Genomic DNA, 19,060 nt, shown 5'->3' with positions numbered 1-19,060 from the left:
GGCATGTGGGAAAAGCTTCAATTTTCTTGAGTCTTGATTTCCTGCTTTGTAAAATGAGAATAATGTTGCTTGGACTAGCTTCCACACTGATAGTTCTGTGCAAGAGAATTCTCAACTGTAAAGGATTATAGGAATATAAAGGTATTATTTTTTTTAGTTTTATTTAACAAACATTTATGAAACACCTACAATATATGGAATCCTATGCTAGTGTAAGAGAGGAAAGCAGACTCATCATGCTAGAAGACCATTTTGAGTGGGGGAAGGGCAGGAAGGAGAGAGAATTCCAGAGAAGGAACAGAGGAACTGAGATCTAAACAGTTGAACTCACTTCTCTTTGGGAAACCCACCAGGGAGGTTGATCTGATTGAATCTCTCAGCCTGAAGCATCCTCCTGTGAAGCCAGACCCCAGAGTCCAGTGGAAGACAAACCAAAATGAATAGGACTTTGCCAGAAAGCTATCCACCACAAGAAGATTTCCTCTCAATTCCTCTAGACAGCTCTGAACCTGATATCACAGCTAGGACAGCTAGGAATAAGGACAGCTTTCATAACTGACCCCAAAGGTCAGGCAGGGAAAGCCTGACCCTGCAGGATTTGGGGAGAAGGGGTCCAATTGTTATTTAGGGACTTTCTATTTCCCACCTTCCCATCATCTTATCCCACAACTTACTTGTCCTACCTTTCAAGGGTTCCATCATAATAGATAACTCTTTACTAGATCAAAGTGCATGATTCAGTAATGGACTTCTTCATTAGTGGCAATGTAGTAATCCTGAACAACTCGGAGGAACCTACGAGAAAAACCACTATCCACATTCAGAAGAAACACTGTGGGAGTAAAAACACTGAAGAAAAACAACTGCTTGAATACATGGGTCGAGGGGGATATGATTGGGGATGTAGACTCTAAATGAACATCCTAGTGCAAAGGACAACATGGAAATAGGTTCTGATCAAGTACACAAGTAATACCCAATGAAATTGTGTGTCAGTTGCAGGAAGGGTGGGTGGAGGGGAGAGAGGGAAATAAAGTGAATACTGTAACCAAAAAAATTAAATTAAAAAGCTAAAACAAAGTGCCTGATTCATAGTATCCAAGAAGGGAGACTTGGAGTTTAGGGGAGGAAGTTACACTTCTCTCCTCACAGAGGGAGAAACTGTTTGTCCTATACTTTATTTCAACCAAGTTTCTGAGGGAACAGTAACCTGTGATCCTGAAGGCAACCAGAGTGGGCTTTACCAGGGAAAGAGAGAGGGAAATCAATCAATCCCGTCTCTCTCTACCTCTTGGCTTCATCTATACCACACTCTGGTCCTGAATTCAGTGGTAGGAGACTCCATTTCTCTCCCTCCATTACACTAGGCTTTAGTGATTCAATGATGAACAAACTCCAACAAAACAGGTCAATGGAGGACATTCATTTTAGATAAGATACAGTCTCTGACTTCATATATTATATAAACCGTTAGTGAGAGAAGACACAAGCATAGGTAACGATAATATTACTGTATTACTGTATATCAGAGAGTTGTGTGCTATCTCATTGATAGAGTGGAGTGTCATCCCATAGTAGGATCAAATTGGGGCACCTAGATGGTGTGATGGATACAGTGTTGGACCTGGAATGAGGGAGACTCATTTTCTTCAGTTCAAGTTCCATCTCAGACAATGACTAACTATATGACTCTAGATAAATCACTTATCTCTACTTGCCTCAGTTTCCTCATTTGTAAAATGAGCTGAAGAAGGAAATGGCAAACTACTCCAGTATTTTTGGTAAGAAAACCTCTAAAGGAGTCACAAAGGGTCAGACATGACTGAAGAAAATAAACAACAATAACAAAAAATCAAAGAAAGTTTCCTGGAAGAGGTGACATTTGAATTGTGTTTGAATAATGATTGATAATTCAATAGACAAAGCCAGAGAATATTCTAGGAATAAGTGGCACACTGGGAAAAAAATAAGTCAAGAGAATTCAGAGCATGTTCAGAGGGCAGAGAATCATACAATATGGAATATAAGATGAAGGCAGAGGAGATGGGTGGATACAGATTCTGAACAGCTTTTGACAGATTTAGGGGTTTTAACTTGAGTTGATAGGCTATAGAATGTTACTAAAAAGTTCTGAGGGGAAGAGTGGCATGGCCAGAACTACATAATACTAAGTAACCTTCCTTAAAGGAGATATATTTGTACTTTCAAAAAAACCTTTTGGAGATAAGACTTTCCTCCTTTGCCACCCAGGGGAATCATTCCCAAATTAAAGCATACATAAGAATCCCCGGGGCTGCATATCAATTTAGAAAACTAATATTAACATTATGTTTGTTCTATTGTGTTTTATTCATTTTGTTAAATATTTCCCAATTACATTTTAATCTGGTTTGAGTCCATTGGGGAATGTTGCAATGTGACCTGTGGGCCTCTTATTGTTTGACACCTCTGATCTTATTATGTAATAGAAGAACTATAAAGATTTCCTGTCACAGAGGAAAGACAACTCTGGAGTAAGAAGGGAATATTTCAGACCAAGCATAGCTTTGAGGTGGTCTTCTGAGCACACCTCACAGGAGATACCCTATCTCTCCTACACATATGACTGACCCTGCTAGATACTAGGGGAATTTACCCAGGCTGGTGGACCATCTGTGACCTAGCTTTGAATGCAGGTGTGCAATGCCTCTCTTCTGCCTCATGCTCTCTCAAGATGCTACAGGGTGGAAATAATTAAGCAGCTCCGTGAGTGTCCCAGAAGCAATTAATGATGGGATTGGTGAGGTAGGGCCCAGGCAATTATGTCCTGAACAAACACTATTCTGGGAGGTGAGGATAATAACTTCGTGGGTCAGAGTTCATCTCCATTAATAAGTATTTGGCATTTGGACAACACGCCTGGGTTTCAGACTGCTTTACACATTGGACTTCCTCTCCACAGGGAAATTTCTTGGGTATAGGTCAATATGACCCTATTTATTGGTAGTTCCATCCTTTCTGCTTATATTCTGCAGTTGGATTGCTGCTGTGAAGAGAAAGGAGAGTGGTAAGCTGGGAATATAGACCAAGTCATTGCAGAGCTAGGGTTACAAGGGACCTGGTCCCATCTCACCCTCATCTTTGCCTCTGACATTGCCTAAAGGAGATTATTATTGACTATGAGAAGGATTATTGGGATACAGAGTTGGAAACATAGGTGGGGGAAGATTTAGGGAGCCTTGAATGCTAATAAAAACATTTCTATCTTATTCTAGAGGGGATGAGGGGAAATAGATGAATTTGAGTCAAGGAGTGACATTGGGAAAATTTTGCCATAGAAAGATAACCTCACCCTCATGTGAAGGATTGGAGAGAAAAGAGGCTGGAGGAGGGAGACTATATAGAGGCTGTTATGATAGTTCGGGAAAGAGATGATCAAATGAAGGCATAAGCTAGAGTGACAATGTAAATGAAAGGAATTAAAGGTATTATAAAGTTAGAATCAATAAATATTGGCAACCAGTTAGAGTCAGAAGTGAGAGAAATGATTCCTAGGTTTGAAACTGAGTTACTAGAAAGATGCTAGTGCCATTCAAAATATTAGAAATGGGAGTACCTCAGTGACTCAGTGGATCAAGAGCCAGGCTTAAAGATAGGAGGTTCAGGGTTCAAATCTGACCTCAGATACTCCCTGGTTGTGTGACCCTGGGCAAGTAACTTAACCCTTGTTCCTTAGCCCTTGCTGCTCTTCTGCCTTGGAACCATATATATTTTTGATTCTAAGATGGAAGTTTAGAATTTTTTAAAAAATGCTAGGGATATTGAGAAAAATGGTGGGATTTTTCAGGAAAGTGTTGAGTGCAATTTTAAACATTTTGAATTTCAGTTGCTAATGATACATATATCATTACTTAAAGATGTGGGAATGGAGTTCAGTGGAGAAATTAGGGAAGGGCTTATAAATCACAGTGTCATCAGCATGGAGATGATAATTATGTTCATGATTATAAATATGAAAGAAAGATTGAATGTAGGAGTGAGAGAATGAGAATGAGCAAAAGAGAGAGAGAGAGAGAGAGAGAGAGAGAGAGAGAGAGAGAGAGAGAGAGAGAGAGAGAGAGAGAGAGAGAGAGAGAGAGAGAGTTTGGGGTTAAAGAGATAGTTGAAGGATTTGGAGAGATAGAGATAGAATGCTTAAGAAACTCACAAAAGATGACTTCAAGTTTCTCCATTAAGCAAAAAGTGAGACTAGAAGCTTCCAGTATTGGGATGTAGTTTGGAGGGCAGAGGCACATTTGGAAGAGTCAAGGAAAGCAATGTGATAGAATCGATCAGAGAGGAAGAATGGATTGGTCATGCAGCATTGAAAGTATGATTAAATAGATAACATGAATTTGTAGTGGACACAGTTGGCATGAGTTAGATTTTCTTCATCAGTATTAGTGGGTTGGGAGTAGGAATAGAGAAACATATGGTGAGGTGATCCAGGGATAAGGATTAGCAGAGAGAGAGAGAGTAGTGGAAAGGCAAAAGATCAAGGCCCTCAAGATTGGGAGGACAGTACCTTGTCTAAACTGATTAGCTATTGGGATGTTTCTGAGGGGAGAAAAATGAGCTCCAAAAGGAATCATGGACTGGAAAGCTGGGAAGAATGGAGGTACTAGAGCTGTGATGGTGAAACTTTTAGAGACCAAGGGCTCAAACTGCAACCCTCACACCACATGTGAGTCCCTCACCTTATCCCAGACAGGGGAAAGAGGAAGGGCTCCCTTTGGGCTGCTGGGTAGAGGGCAGATTATGTGAGAAATGTCCTCAGGTGTACATTGAGAGGGGAGGAGGGAGCAGTCCCCTCTGGCATACATGCCATAGATTCACCAACACTGGAGTAAAGCATAGGTTCTTAACCTATTCTGCATCATGGACTTTTTTTTTGCCAATCAGGCAAAGTCTATTTAGAGACCCCGAATAGATATTGTTTTTTAAATGGAAGAACAAACTGTCTAGTGCCCTTGGTTGCCTGAAGTTGGGATCTCTTATGGAACTTCTCACATGAAGGTCCTTAGCATTTTAATGTTAAACTTTTATAGGTTCCCTCTCTATTATAGATCTGCTGATAATCATGCCAAACATCACTAACTCATAGACTTTGGGAGTTGAAAGGAAATTAAGTGGCTATCTAATCCATTCATATATGAAACGATAAAAACAATTTTAAAATAAATATTGCCATTTGGAATATGTAAGTAAGAGTGAGGTTGAAAATACCCCATGTTGGCTTTGGAGATGATGTAGATGTTGATGAGTATAATAATATTACTAATAATGATAATATCACTTACTAGTACATAATAATAGGTTTAAGATTTGCAAAACACAAATATCACCTCATTTAATACTTACAACAGCACTGGGAGGAAGGTGCTATTATCTTCCCCATTCTACATAGTTGTAAAGGCAAACAGAGGTTAAGTGACTTCCCATGTTCACAGATAGTAAATATCCAAGGCAGTATTTGAACGCAGGTCTTCCTAGCTGTACTTCCAACATTCTACCCTCTGTACCACCTAGCTGGCCTAGCACAAACACAATCTAAGCTATATGGAAAGAAAAGCTTTCCAAATATAGAGATCTAATAGAGGAACCATAATCAAATGAGAACAAGACCAAGTACATAACTTTTACGCTGTCCTGTGTGCTACTGAGATGTACCAAGGATGTTTTCAATGAACCTAAAGATGAGCTTACATCTTAATCTCTTCATTTAACCACAAATAAGTTGGTTATTTTATTTTCTGACTTTTGTGTCATCCTCAGTTTTATCTTAATCCATATATACAATGTCAGCAGTCACATCTCATTTCTATCTCCAAAAAAATCTCTCATATATATTCTTTCTCCCAGCCCATAACCTAATCACATAACTACCAGGTTCACTCAGAATTTGATCAACTCTCATGTGAATTACTCAAACAGCCTCCTTTTTAGTGTCCTCACCCTAAGTCTCTCTCCTCTCCAATTCATTATTCACACAACTGACAATATGATTTTCCTAAATTAAAAGTCTCATCATGTCACTCTCCAACACATTAAACTTCAATGGTTCTCTATGACTTATGCTATCAAATGTATACTCTGTTAGCAACCAAGATATGTGTACCACCTGGTCTCTCCCCATTTCTCCAGTATTCTTACACAATATTCCCTTCATGCACTCTGTTTGCCTCCATACTAGCTTAGTGGATGTTTCACTTATAGGATACTCCATCTATCATTTCTATGCCTTCCTACTGGCATAGACTTTAAGTCCATCCTGCTATCCACCATACCACAATACTCTCTGATGCCCCTTCCAATTCGGAGAAAATAGGATTTTATGATGTGGAGAGGCGGAGTTGAACAGGCACAGTCTTGCCATATTGCAATGAAATTGGTTTTGACTGAGGAAAATAGATCTCACTCTCCTTCATGGGCAGTTCTAAACAGTCACAATTACCCAGGTAATTCAGGAGATTCATAAATTTAGTCAAATCTGGGTACTTAGGTTCTGGCAATATCTCTGTCATTAAATTGTTATGAGACCTGGGACAAGCCCATTGACATTACTGGACTTAACTTTCCCTGTCCATAAAATGATGGACTTGGACTTTCTGTTCTCTGTGGTCCCTTTTAGCTATGTATTTCAGTGAATCTGTGCATCTAAGGGAAAAATTATAAACATGGGTCCTTCCCTTCAAGATATTAGGTCTGAACAATATCTGATCAACAATGAAGAATTAGAGATTTGAAAAAACCCATTCCAATAGGATGGGCAACCTATCATCCATCTGGGCTCCAAACATTGGCTCTTGACTCCTTGCCTCAATTTTCATGAGCTGTCACAGAGTCAATATAACATCTCACTTCCCTGTCGTCATAATATGCGGACATTCAAAATCAATTGCCATCTGCTTCTCCTTTGGCCCAATTATGGGTGGAATAAACTGTCAGTGGTTTATTTGCGGCAGGCAGCCTTCAATAATGTCTGTGCATCACTACAGACGTATCAGACATTCCAGGCTCAAGATCAGTAATTTATTTATGCAATCATGCATTAGAAAAACTCCACTCTGGGCTAGGGTGTGAAATGTCATAAAACCCCAATCAATACAGTTCTGAGAGAGGGAACTCTGTTTCCAATATGAGCTGAGCAAGATCAATCGTGCAGACATTTCACAAAGTATTCAAGAATCAAAGTTTATGAGTGCTCCAATTTCGAGCTTTAGCAATTGCCATTTCTATCTTTCTTCTTGGGGGAAAAGAATGGCTCTGAATTGTTTACCACCCTCCTCCTCTTCATCATGACCATGCAGCAAAGGAATAGTGGAGATCATACTAGATCTGGAGTCAAAGAGACCATTACTATATGTGCTGCCATGAATGAATCATCTCAAAAATTTGAACCTCAATGATCTCATCTGTAAAATGGGAATAATAATGCCTATCTTCACAACTTCATAGGGTTGGCATAAGGCACAAAGGAAATTTCTGGAATGCTACTGCTAGAAAGGGTCTTTAATATCACCTAATCCTTCCCCATCATTTTATGGAGCTGGAAAATGATCCAGGAAAAAACAAAAGACAATCCATAACAGATATGGCCAAAGTAACTCATAAGTTAACAGTGAGCTATGATTGGAAATCATTTCTCCTGACTTCCAGTAAAGAAGAGCCCATTGTATCACACTACCTACTATTTCCTTTTTTTAGCACAGTCTTAGAAATTCATTAGAATAGGGACCTCCAAATGAAAAGAAGAAGAAGAAGAAGAAGAAGAAGAAGAAGAAGAAGAAGAAGAAGAAGAAGAAGAAGAAGAAGAAGAAGAAGAAGAAGAAGAAGAAGAAGAAGAAGAAAGAAAGAAAGAAAGAAAGAAAGAAAAGTTTACCAATGCAGACTAGAAGACTTCTCCAACTTGAAGTCTTACAGAGTTTTCAGGGCATCAACAGGCTAAATGATTTTTCCAGTCATACAATTAACAAATGACAGAGTCTGAAACTTCAGCTCTATACTGATTCTGAGGTTAGTTCAATCCCCACTCATTACATCATGCTATCTTTCTATGTTGACTTCTTTTACTGCAATTTTAGTGATCAAAATCTTCTATGGTGGATTGGCTCTTTATTATCTGGAGGGAAAAGTCCAATGTATTCACCTTGATGTTCCAGGCTTTCCATAATTTAGCTCCCAACTTATCTCCTATTTTTATTTAGTTTAAAGTCACCACTCTGGCTCCTCTCTGTCTCTTATTTATCCATTGACTCAATGAGCATTTATTGAAGACCACATAGATTCCCTGTTGTCTCACCCTTACTTTTTGTTCATAGTTTATATCCCCATTGGTTAGCACTACCTGTCATATATTAGGTGCTTAATAAATGCTGGTTTACTTGATGTATTGACTTGAATAAAATGAATGGGTTAGATGAGGTGAACTTTATGGTCTCTTACATGTCAAGTATGATGGATTCTGTGTCTTGGATCTCTTTTTAATGTGATATTCTGTGTTCCAGGGCCCCTTATAGTTTAGAACTATCTAAATCTATTCCATTTAATATACTTTACAATGGGGAAAATAGAAATATAAACTAATTGTAACACTGTACGATTATAGGACTGTCAAGTTGTTTACAGTCTAGTAGGGGAGATAAATTGTTAGTCATTAAAATGAGATTAGGCACAAGATCAGTACAAATTTCTATCAGGCAGATTAGAGAGAGATCATTTTCAGATAGAGAGATCAATGAATAATATTGATAAATGATATTTATGTATTACTCTTAAGTTTAACAAAGAATTTTGCATGTTATCCACCTGATTTTCACAGCCCTTCTATGAGGTACTTCTAGATGACAAAATTAAATTTTGGGGGTCAAATATAAAATTACTTGTTTAGCATTCAAAGCCCTTTATAATCTGACCCCTCTGATCTTCACCTAACACTCCAACATATATTTTGAAATTAAGTGACAACTTCTTATTGTACCTCAAACAAGACCTTCTGTCCCCCAATCCTGGAATGCTTTCCCTCCTCATCTCTACCTCCTGACTTTCTTAAAGTCTTTTTTTAATATAACCTTTTGGGTGAGGAGGGGAGGGAAAGAACATGTAACCATGGAAAAATATTCTAAATTAATTAATTAAAGAAAAATTTTCAATTAAAAATAGATAACCTTGTACAAGGTTTTCTCATTTCCTCTTAATTTGAAAGCTTTCTCTCTGTTGATTATTTCCTGTATATAGCTTGTTTATACATAGTTGTTTGTAAATTGTCACCCCATTAGACTGTAAGCTCCTTAAGGACAGGCACTGGTTTTTACCTTTCTTTCATCTGCAGTGCTGAGCAAAGTTCTTGGTCCATCAAAAACACTCAATAAGTGTTTATTGACTAACTGACTTCACAAGAAAACCCCTGCCCAGGTAGAATTTATTCCAACAATCATTTAAACAGATAGAATCTATATTCCTTTGGAAACTTTTAGTTCAACTCCTGGCTCTGCTAGGTATTATCTGAATGACACTGGGCAAACCTATTGTGTCCTCTTGTCTTTAGGTTCTTTCTTTGTAAAATTGAGGCAGAGGGTGAATTGCCTGATTTCTAAGAATCCTTCCAGCTGAAAATACTATTGTCCCATGATTGTTTTCTAGGCTTGCCCAAACAACATTAATCTCTCTTTCTCTAATATGTTCCTCTTAGGATGCCCTACTTCCAGAAACCATACAGAGATCTTATAAAGGTGAAATTACATAATAGATTTCCACTACAAACAATAATAATATTTCATAACTCTATAATGTGCTTACTTTTCCCTTGTTTTCTATTCTCATTTAGCATAATACCTGACACAAAGAAGACTCACTAACTGTTTGTTGGTTATTTTAGTCATTGATTTCTTGATTTATTACTGGTTAAAATGATTATTGAAAAATTAAAGTTGATTATTGATTGTTTTAATTGCTATTGTTGTTAGTTCTTAGATTTCCAACAGGACCAACTATATCACGAGGGTGATATCTTGACTTGGGCATATTAGTCTCACTCTCTCTTCTGAGCTATCAAAGCCTTGTAGCAAGATAAAAATCAGTATAATTGGCAGTGGTCTGGGATGCAGTGGATGAGCTTGGATTCTTTGATGTCTGAACGAGCTCTATACACCTGCTTCAGTCACCTTCATGGCTACTGGGATAAATTGTTCTCACCTGCCCATTCTGCCTAGGGAAGTTTTCTCATGCTTGGAGTCCAAAAGATCCTCATTCAAATTCCTACCTCTGTCAATTATTAGCTTTGTGACCCTGGACATGTCAGCTTGTCATTCTCAATCTCGGTTTCCTCATGTGTAAAATGAGAGGGTTGGATTCCATGGTACCCGATATCTCTTCCAACCCTAGGTTTATCATCCTATCACTTTAAGTACTTTCCTCATAAAATTCTGTGAGAGTTCAAATATTTGTATCCCCATTTTACATATGGGGAAACTGATTGCAAGAAGCAGAATTTATTGTCCAAAATGAATTCTAACAAACCAAGGGTTTGGGAAGAAAAAAAAAAAACATTTGTAAATGTGAATGAGTAGTTGAGAATATAGTCTCTGAGAATATAATTTGGATTTCTGGGTCTTCATTGACAATAAAGGATTAATGATCTCTTTCCTAGGATGGACTGCTTCTAATGAGGACCAGTAAATTATAAGTGTCAAGGCTTGAATTCCAAGATGACTTTAAATTGAAAAGGTAGGAGGAGAGATAAAATGTTGATCTATGTCAGTAGAGCTAGCTTCCACAAAGAGTAGCAGCAGTTATAATGAAGGAAGAAGAAGAGGAACCATAAAAGAATGAGCAAGAAATATTTGGTCTCAGATAAGACACACTCAGATAAGATAAGGTCACAAAAAGACAATTTGACTTGGTTTGTATTTTGCACATGTTAGTGTATTTGGGGACTTAAACCCAGGTCTTCCTAGTTCTGAAGTTTGCTCTCTTTCCAATTCTTCTTATAACAATCTCATGGAAGATTTTATCTTATTCCAAAGGAAAAGATTCACAAAAACAGACATTAGAGAATGATAATATCTGAACATATACTCATGTCACATTTTTAAGTGAGATGTAAAGAAGCATGATAGAGAGCATCAAGGGGAGAAATACTGGTAGGAATTAACTAAAACCCACCTGGGCAAGAGGAAGAAATAGATGATGAATTTAGAAAACAGAACACAAGTCCAGAAACTGTTTATAAAAGCATGCTTTACTAGAAATGGGAAACTTCAACCATTTATATGTTTGCTGGACCTCTCTGCTAAAAGCAAAGAATCTGATCAATTCTCGTCTAATTTTAAAGATAGTTTCATTTTTCAAAAAGCAGAAGGAACTATAACCCATGAGGAAGAAATTTTTTTTAAGAAGAATTGATGGGAACCTTGACAGAAAGTGATCACTTACTTAGTCATAGAGTTCTTGATAGATAGGGAAGGCAGGGTCTGATATGCAACCTTAATTTTAGAATAGCTAGTTTCAAAAAATTCTTAGGAGGGAGGGGGGATATAATTTGGTCTAAATCCTATTGTGAGGAATAGATCCAAAATGGATAGGATGCTTTCAAGAAGAGAATTCTGACAACAAAATCAGAAATAATTTTAATAAAGAAGAAAAAGGGGAACTGCTTAAAGCGATCTGTTTAGATGTTCAGAAAATTTTCAAAGCATTTAATAGTAAATATATGAGAAAAGAAAGAAAGGAAATAACAAACCATTCCAGTATATTTGTCAGAGAATACCAAAATCGGGTAACAGACAATATAAAAAGAAAACAAGAATACACACAGGTACACACACACACACACACACACACACACACACACACACACACACACACAGAGTCAGTAAGGTCCTCTAAAAAGATCAAAGCTCAGAATAAGCCATTGCTAATGCTAAGAATAACAAAAGGACCTGATTTTATTATGATGAAGGACAACAGCAGATAAAAGAGGTTATAGGACGAATGCTTTGGAGCTAGATTAGAACATTGATAAAATGACCAAAAGAAGGTAGTATTATCAAACTTTTTTTCTTTTTTATTATAAAAATAACAACTTTTGGAATTGTGAGAGAGCATCCAAAAATTGTTAAAAAGAGTGTGTAAATGGAATATATTTGAGCAAGTGCTTCAAGAGCAACTTGGTGTTCTTAATAAATTTGTGTCATCAAACCTGGACCAAGACTATATTCTGGGGTATAGAAAAATAAAAACAAACAAACACATAAAAACAAATGAAAATCAGTTGTTGGAATTGCTGAACTGCTGCTACTCTCTAAGACTTAAAAGCTTTGAAAGATTGTGGAAGTTGGAAATTGTTTAGGACTAGAGAACAGGGGTCACTGTCTAAAGAACAAAGGTCACTGTTTGGGTTTCTTTTGGAAGAAGATGAAAATTTTAAAACCAGGATATCCTAACTTTAACTTTAAATCCTGACAAACTTCTAGATTCTATCATCAGTTTGTGAGCATTTAGAAAGGCAAATATTTCTGCCTCTAAATGACAGATGGGCTTCATCATGAATACATCACTTGACAGACTAATCTCTTTTCCCTTTGTGAAGAGATACACAACTTGATTGCAGCACAGCATTGCACAAATCCAGGCTATATTTCTCTGAACAAGTCATTTAATCTATATCTGCCTCAGTTTCCTCTTCTATAAAATTAGAATAATAACATTGCCTACCTCCCAGAGTTGTTGTGCAAATCAAATGAGATTATATTTGTAAAGTTTATATTTGTTATATATGTAAAGCCTTTTGCTAAACTTATAGTTCTATATAAATTCTAGCTAGTATTATATTTCTTTCCCTGTAGACAAGATGGAAAGATTAGACCTTTGTGAAAGTAAAGTTAGCCAATTTTGGAAACTGACAATGATATAGTAGCTATGAATTTGAATTTGGAATAAGGAAGACTTGAGTTCTAATGCTACCTCCACCAATCATAATGTGACTGTGGGGCCACCATTTAACCTCTCTTGCCTGATTTCCTTGTGAAGTATCTAGTTTACAGTGTTGCTATGAGGCTTAATTCAAATAATGTATGGAAAGTGGTTTATAAAGAATAAATAAATTATTATTTTTATTATAACTGAACCATCAGAGTGATCATTTATTAGAAGGAGTTGTCCAGTGAGAGGGTGCTCCTTGCTCATGAGCTGCTCACACTTTTATCAATCATGTAGAAGGAAGCATACATGGCATCATGTATCAAAGATACAGATGACAAAAGTAGGAAGAATAGCTAAAGTTACTCAACAGAGGAAGACTCCTAAGTGTTCTTGACAAGTTAAAATGTGAACTGAGCATGGTAAATTGAAATCCAATATTAATTAAGGTAAAATCCTACAGTTGTGTCCAAAAATTAACTGAACAAGAACAGGATGGAGCTGATGGTCCTAGACAAAAATTCTTATGAAAAAGAACCAAGTATTTTAGTTACCTGAAGGTCACTGTGAGTCAACAGTACAACATAGTTACCATCAAGTTTAGTATATCATTGGGCTGTAATAAGAAAGACATGGCATTTAGAAAAAAGGGCATGGTAGTCTGAATTCACTCTGTCCTGGTAAGAAACCATCTGGAGTACTGGATTAAGTTCTAGTTGCCATTTTAATCTATTTTTTAAAATTATACTTCATTTTAATATTCACTTTTTAAAAATTTGACTTCTCAATTATTTCCCTCCTTTCATGTCCTGTCCATTTAGAATGCAAGTAATATGATATCATTTATAGATGTGAAGTTATACAAAACATATTTCCTTATTAGCTATTTAAAAAATTACAAGAAAATTGTGTAAATGAAAAAAAGCATAACAATTTGCATTGAGTGTATTGGTTCCTTCTTTGAATATAGATTACACTTCTCTTTAGGAGTCTTTTGAAATCTTGAACCACTGTATTGATTAGAGAAGCACAGTTTTTTCTTGATATGACATTGAGGTTACCTTGTACAATGTTCTCCTGGTTCTTGTTTACTTTACTTTGCATTGGTTCATTTAAAGTTCCTTGATTTTTCTCAAACTATCCTCCTCATTATTTCTTATAGCATAAAATTATTTCTTCCCAATCACATACCACAAATTGTCCAATCATTCCCCAATTGATTGACATCTCATCAATGTACCTTTGTTTGCCAACCTAAAAGAGATTGTTATAAATATTTTTGTATATATAGATTATTTTCTTTTTAATCTCTTTGGAATATCAACCCAGTATAGTGGCACTGCTGAATCAAATTGTATTCATGCAGTTTTACCATCCTTTGGGTATAGCTTTAAATTGTTCCCCAGAATGTTTGGACAAGTTTACAAAGCCACCAATAATGCATTAGTATACCTATTTTCCCACATTTGCAACAAAATCAAGGTAACATTTTAAAGAGTTGGAAGCTGGCACCCTGAGACATTTCCTGAAAAAAAGCATCCAGAATGGTGAGGGGACTGAAGACCATGGATGAAAAGATTATTTGAAGAAATTGGCGATATTTATCTTGGAATCAAGAAGATGTATGAGGAACATGGTACTTTATTCTAAGAATATTAGACTTTTCCTGGAAAAGGGATTAGAAGTATTCATTTCAGTTTGATAGGAAAAAAGATATTAACAGCTAGAGATCTCTGAATTTTTAATGGACCTGTGCTATCTCCTGGGATGGGTTTTTAAACACTAAGGGTCCTAATATAGATGGTGGTTGGCCCCTGCTCAAAGATGTTATGACAGGATTCCTTTTCAGGCTCCAATATTTAGCCAGATCATGGTTGAGTTCCCTTTCAACACTGATATGCTGGGATTTTGACATTCTTCCAAATAACATTTTGTAGCATCTTAGAAACAGACTCTTAAAACATTAATATTATAGACTACTTGAATGACAGAATCTTAGAATTATTTAATCATAGATTCACTAAATATTAGAGCTTTGTAGTTAAATAAATTTCAAAACATAGATATTTAAAATCACAGAATATTAACAACATATCTTAAAATAGACTACTGTGGAGTTGGGAGGGATCTTAGAAATGATTTAATCTAACCCTATCATTTTACATATGTGGAAATTGGGGTCCACAAATGACAAATAACTAGTCTAGTCTCAAATAGGTTGAAAGTGGCTGAGGCAAGATTTAAATGTTGGTCTTCTGGCTCACCGTTAAGTACCCATTCTAAGGGGCCACACATTGATTCTTGAATGAAATCATAGACTCATGGAGATCCTTAATGCCTTACCTGATAGGAATGGATCTAATTATAGAGATGCTAGCAACATAAGGAGTTTTTGTAGTAGATACTACTTTTGGGGTAGAAGGGAAAGAGGTAAATTCAAGACTCCTATCACCTCAAAGAGGTTTTATTCTGTCCTATGGTTTATAGTAGTTTATAAGAAGAAAACAACTTGATTTATAAGACTGTGAGATTGGAGAGGGTCCTTGTACCCCTTGCCAGCCCTATCCCTCCTATCCTCAGCACATGACAAAAATTTACTATAGCAGAAGCAATGCCAGGATCAGTGGAAGGAAGCCAGACTCCAAGGCTGGTGGGGCCAAAAGCTTATTTTGGAAAAGACAAAAGATGGGCTTGGGGGTGAGAGGGATAAATGGGAAAAGCATGCATGACCTGGTTTCCCACTCCCATCCATAGTCTACCCTTCCCAGAATAGGAAGGCAACCTTATTTTCTTTCCCAAAGAGCATCAGACCATGTTCTCAAGTGTATCTGTATTTCTTGAAGACAAATCCTCCAGTCCTTCCCATAAATGGAGTCTCAAGGAAAGCTCTAAAAAAGTGTAAGAAAGAAGATCTTATTTTGTTTTTCAGGATCAAGGCCTGATTTGTTTTTACCTACCTGGAGTCAGTGAATAGAAGCGGATTTTCATGGTTATTCAAAGAAGAGAAAAGAAACATGGCCAATTAATGCATGGTAGAAATAAATCTGGGGTAGGAGTCAGGAGACTAAATCTGTCATGGACTCACTGTGTAAACTTGGGCAACCCCATACACTTTCTGCAGTCTGGCTCTTTGCTCCATAAAATGAAAAGGGTTGGCCTAAGTCATGTTTAAGGACTCTGCCAGCTGTAGTATCAAGTGGCCTCCCACTACAACATTCTGGGATCCTAGGATTTGTGGGCAGCAAAGGAGACCTCCCTCAGTCAGATGGGTTTGGGGGAGCTAGAAGTGGGATATATATATATATATTTTTAAAGGACCCTAATGTTGGAATTAGAGGCTACTGGCAACACAATCCAGTGGGCTCAGTAATGAGATTTTGATGAGCTCTGTGTGAGTCTGGGAGAAGGCCAGGCCCTCAGCACCTGGCACTACCCAAATGCCAGCCCTGCAATTAGTAAATATTGGTGGCTCCAAGAGGGATTGGCAAACACAACTTGCCCAGCATGCTTCTCCTGGGGGCCTCCCTGGTCAGAGCTTCGGGGGATACTTTCCTGCATTGGCGGAAACAGGATCAGCTACCAAGACCAGTGTGTCTTCTCCTACAGGATAGGTGTTCAGTAAATAATTGTTTACCCTAACCAAGTTGGACCAAGTTGAGATGCAGGTGTTGTTTGCAAGCAAGAAAGCAAGAAACAAGTATGTTAGATGTTTACTGTGTGCCAGGCACTGGGCTGAGAGCGAGGAATAGAAATATGAGAAAAAGAAAGATAATCCTGGTCTCAAAGAGTTTACATCCTAAGGGATGGAGATAACATATAAAAGGGGATGAGAAAGGGTTTATGTGTGTGGATGAAGTTTGGGAGAGAAATGGTGTGAAAGTCAGAAGTACAGTTGGGAGGAGTGAAAAGCTTGTTCCTCCAGGACCCTCTCTAAGGGTTCAGGGAAGGAGAAGTGAAAAAAAGAAAGAAAAAGGAAAACCTGGGAGGAACTTATGATGGGAGAAGATGGCTGTTGTGGCAGAGGAATGTTCCAGGGTAAGAAGGGCCTAAGAGCTGAGGAATGTTCCAGGGAGAACATGAGAAAGTCAAAAGAGCAGTAAAAAGGGAATGAAGATTGGCCTTCCAAGATCTCCACTGTCCTTTTAGCAATAGTCTTAATAATAGTTAGCATTTATATAGTATTTCTATTAAAAAATCCTTTCCTTCTATCTTATAATCAATACCAGGTGTTTGGTTCCCAGACAAAAGAGCAGCAAAGGCTAGGCAATGGGATTAAGTGACTTGACCAGGATCACCCAACTAGGAAGTATCTGAGTCCTGATTTGAATCCAGAACCTCTTCTATCTAGGCCTCCACTGCTTGTCCCCTCTATAATGTTTCAAGCTTTGCAAAGCTCTTTACATAGGGCTATCTCATTTGATCCTTGCAAAGACCCTTGGAGGGAAGTGCTATTATTATCCCCATTTTACAGATATGGGTCAAGAGAGGTCAAGTGTCTTGTCTAGGCTCATAAATGTCTGAGGCCATACAATACCCTCAGCTTCCGGGGAGCCTTCTTGCCAGGAATCAATAAGATTCAACAGAGGTTTTAAGGAAATTAAGAACTATTAAATGGCCTTGAAATATAGAATGTAAGAAGGAAAATAAAACGCTTAGAAAATGACCTTAAACATAGAAATGTATAGAAACTTAGAAGTTATTTAGTCTAAACTCAATTAAGCAACAATTCCTTCTCTGGTCCTATAATGTACATATATATGTATATATACACACCCACAGATACACACACATATCCTTGGAGGAAAGTGGGGATTGATTGTAAATATGAAACATTTTAAATAAATTTTATAACTGATTTCCCTCTATCACTGAAAAAGTAGCTTATGGCCCCCCAAAAAATCATGATATCACTTATGAGTTGTTACTAGACTCCTAATGAATAGTTTTTAGGATAGGGAATTGCTCTTTTATAAAGTAACTCATTCTCCATTTGGATAGTTTTAATTTTTAGGAAGTTCCTCTTTTATATTGAGTCAAAATCTGCTTCCCAGTAGAGTAAGTCTGATGCTTCTCCCCTATGACCCTTCAGTAGGTAGTGGTAGGCAGTAAACATAGCCCCATCCTCCTAACCTTCTCTTCTCCAGGCTAATCATCCTTAGTTCCTTCAATAAACAATCTGAAAGAGTTTGAAGTCCTCTTTCTTGGCCTATTTTCTTCCTTTGGACATATCCCAGTTTTTTGAAATATGATAGCTACGACTGCATATTAAGTAGAAAGAATTCTGGGTTTGCAGTAATAGGTCCTAAATATGAATCTTGATTTTTCTGCTTGCTAACTAAGTTTCCTTATCTGTAAAATAAGAGTTAGTTAACTAACTGACCTCTAACATCTCTTCCAGTTCTAATTCCATCATCAGATTCTTTTCTTCACAGATGTCTCCTGTGGCTAATATTCTCTCTCCTCATTTCTGCCTCCTAGTTCCCATGACATCCTTTGACTCAGCTAAAGTCCCACCTTCTGCAAAAAGCCTTTCCTAGTCTTCTTTAATCTTAGTAACATCCCATTAAATCTACCCCAACTTATCCTGCCTAAAACTTTTGTCAATAGTTGTTTGCCTGTTGTCTCCCTCCTAATACTGTGAATTTTCTGAGAACAAGACTTTTTTCGCCTTTTGTTGTGTCCCCAAAATTTAGCAGAAAGTCTTTTTCATAGTAGATGCCTAATAAATTCTTGTTGAATTAACTGAGGACAATTGATGTTAAAAATGTAATTATTGCCATTTTGCAGATGAGGACAAAGCTCAGAGAAACTGGCTCAAGGTCACACAATATAATCTGGGAGGCCCAGATACTTCCTAGCTGGGTGACCCTGGTCAAGTCACTTAACCCCATTGCCTATCCTTTACTGTTCTTTTATCTTGGAACCAATACATGGTATTGATTCTAATATGGAAGGAAAGGATTTTTTTTAATTATCACACTATTATGAAGATTTTTTAAAAGGAGGATAGTGGAGACCTTGGAAGGCCAATTTTCATTCCCTTTTTACTGTTCTTTTGATTTCTCATGTTCTCCCTGGAACATCCCTCAGCACTTAGGCCCTTCTTACCCTGGAACATTCCTCT

General features: G+C 37.3%; 1 long non-coding RNA gene across 1 annotated transcript; it reads left to right on the top strand.

Moving 5' to 3' along the window:
• Positions 1 to 2,512: 2,512 nt before the first annotated feature.
• Positions 2,513 to 16,000, top strand: LOC107651906 (uncharacterized). Its single transcript, XR_008917482.1, has 4 exons — positions 2,513 to 2,675; positions 10,667 to 10,743; positions 14,419 to 14,572; positions 15,866 to 16,000. It is a non-coding gene; the product is annotated as an uncharacterized LOC107651906 (long non-coding RNA).
• Positions 16,001 to 19,060: the final 3,060 nt, after the last annotated feature.

This window comes from Monodelphis domestica, chromosome 3, assembly GCF_027887165.1.
Source record: "Monodelphis domestica isolate mMonDom1 chromosome 3, mMonDom1.pri, whole genome shotgun sequence".
Taxonomy (NCBI): domain Eukaryota; kingdom Metazoa; phylum Chordata; class Mammalia; order Didelphimorphia; family Didelphidae; genus Monodelphis; species Monodelphis domestica.
Note: the sequence above shows the minus strand (reverse complement) of the source record. Positions and strands in the feature narration are given on the sequence as shown.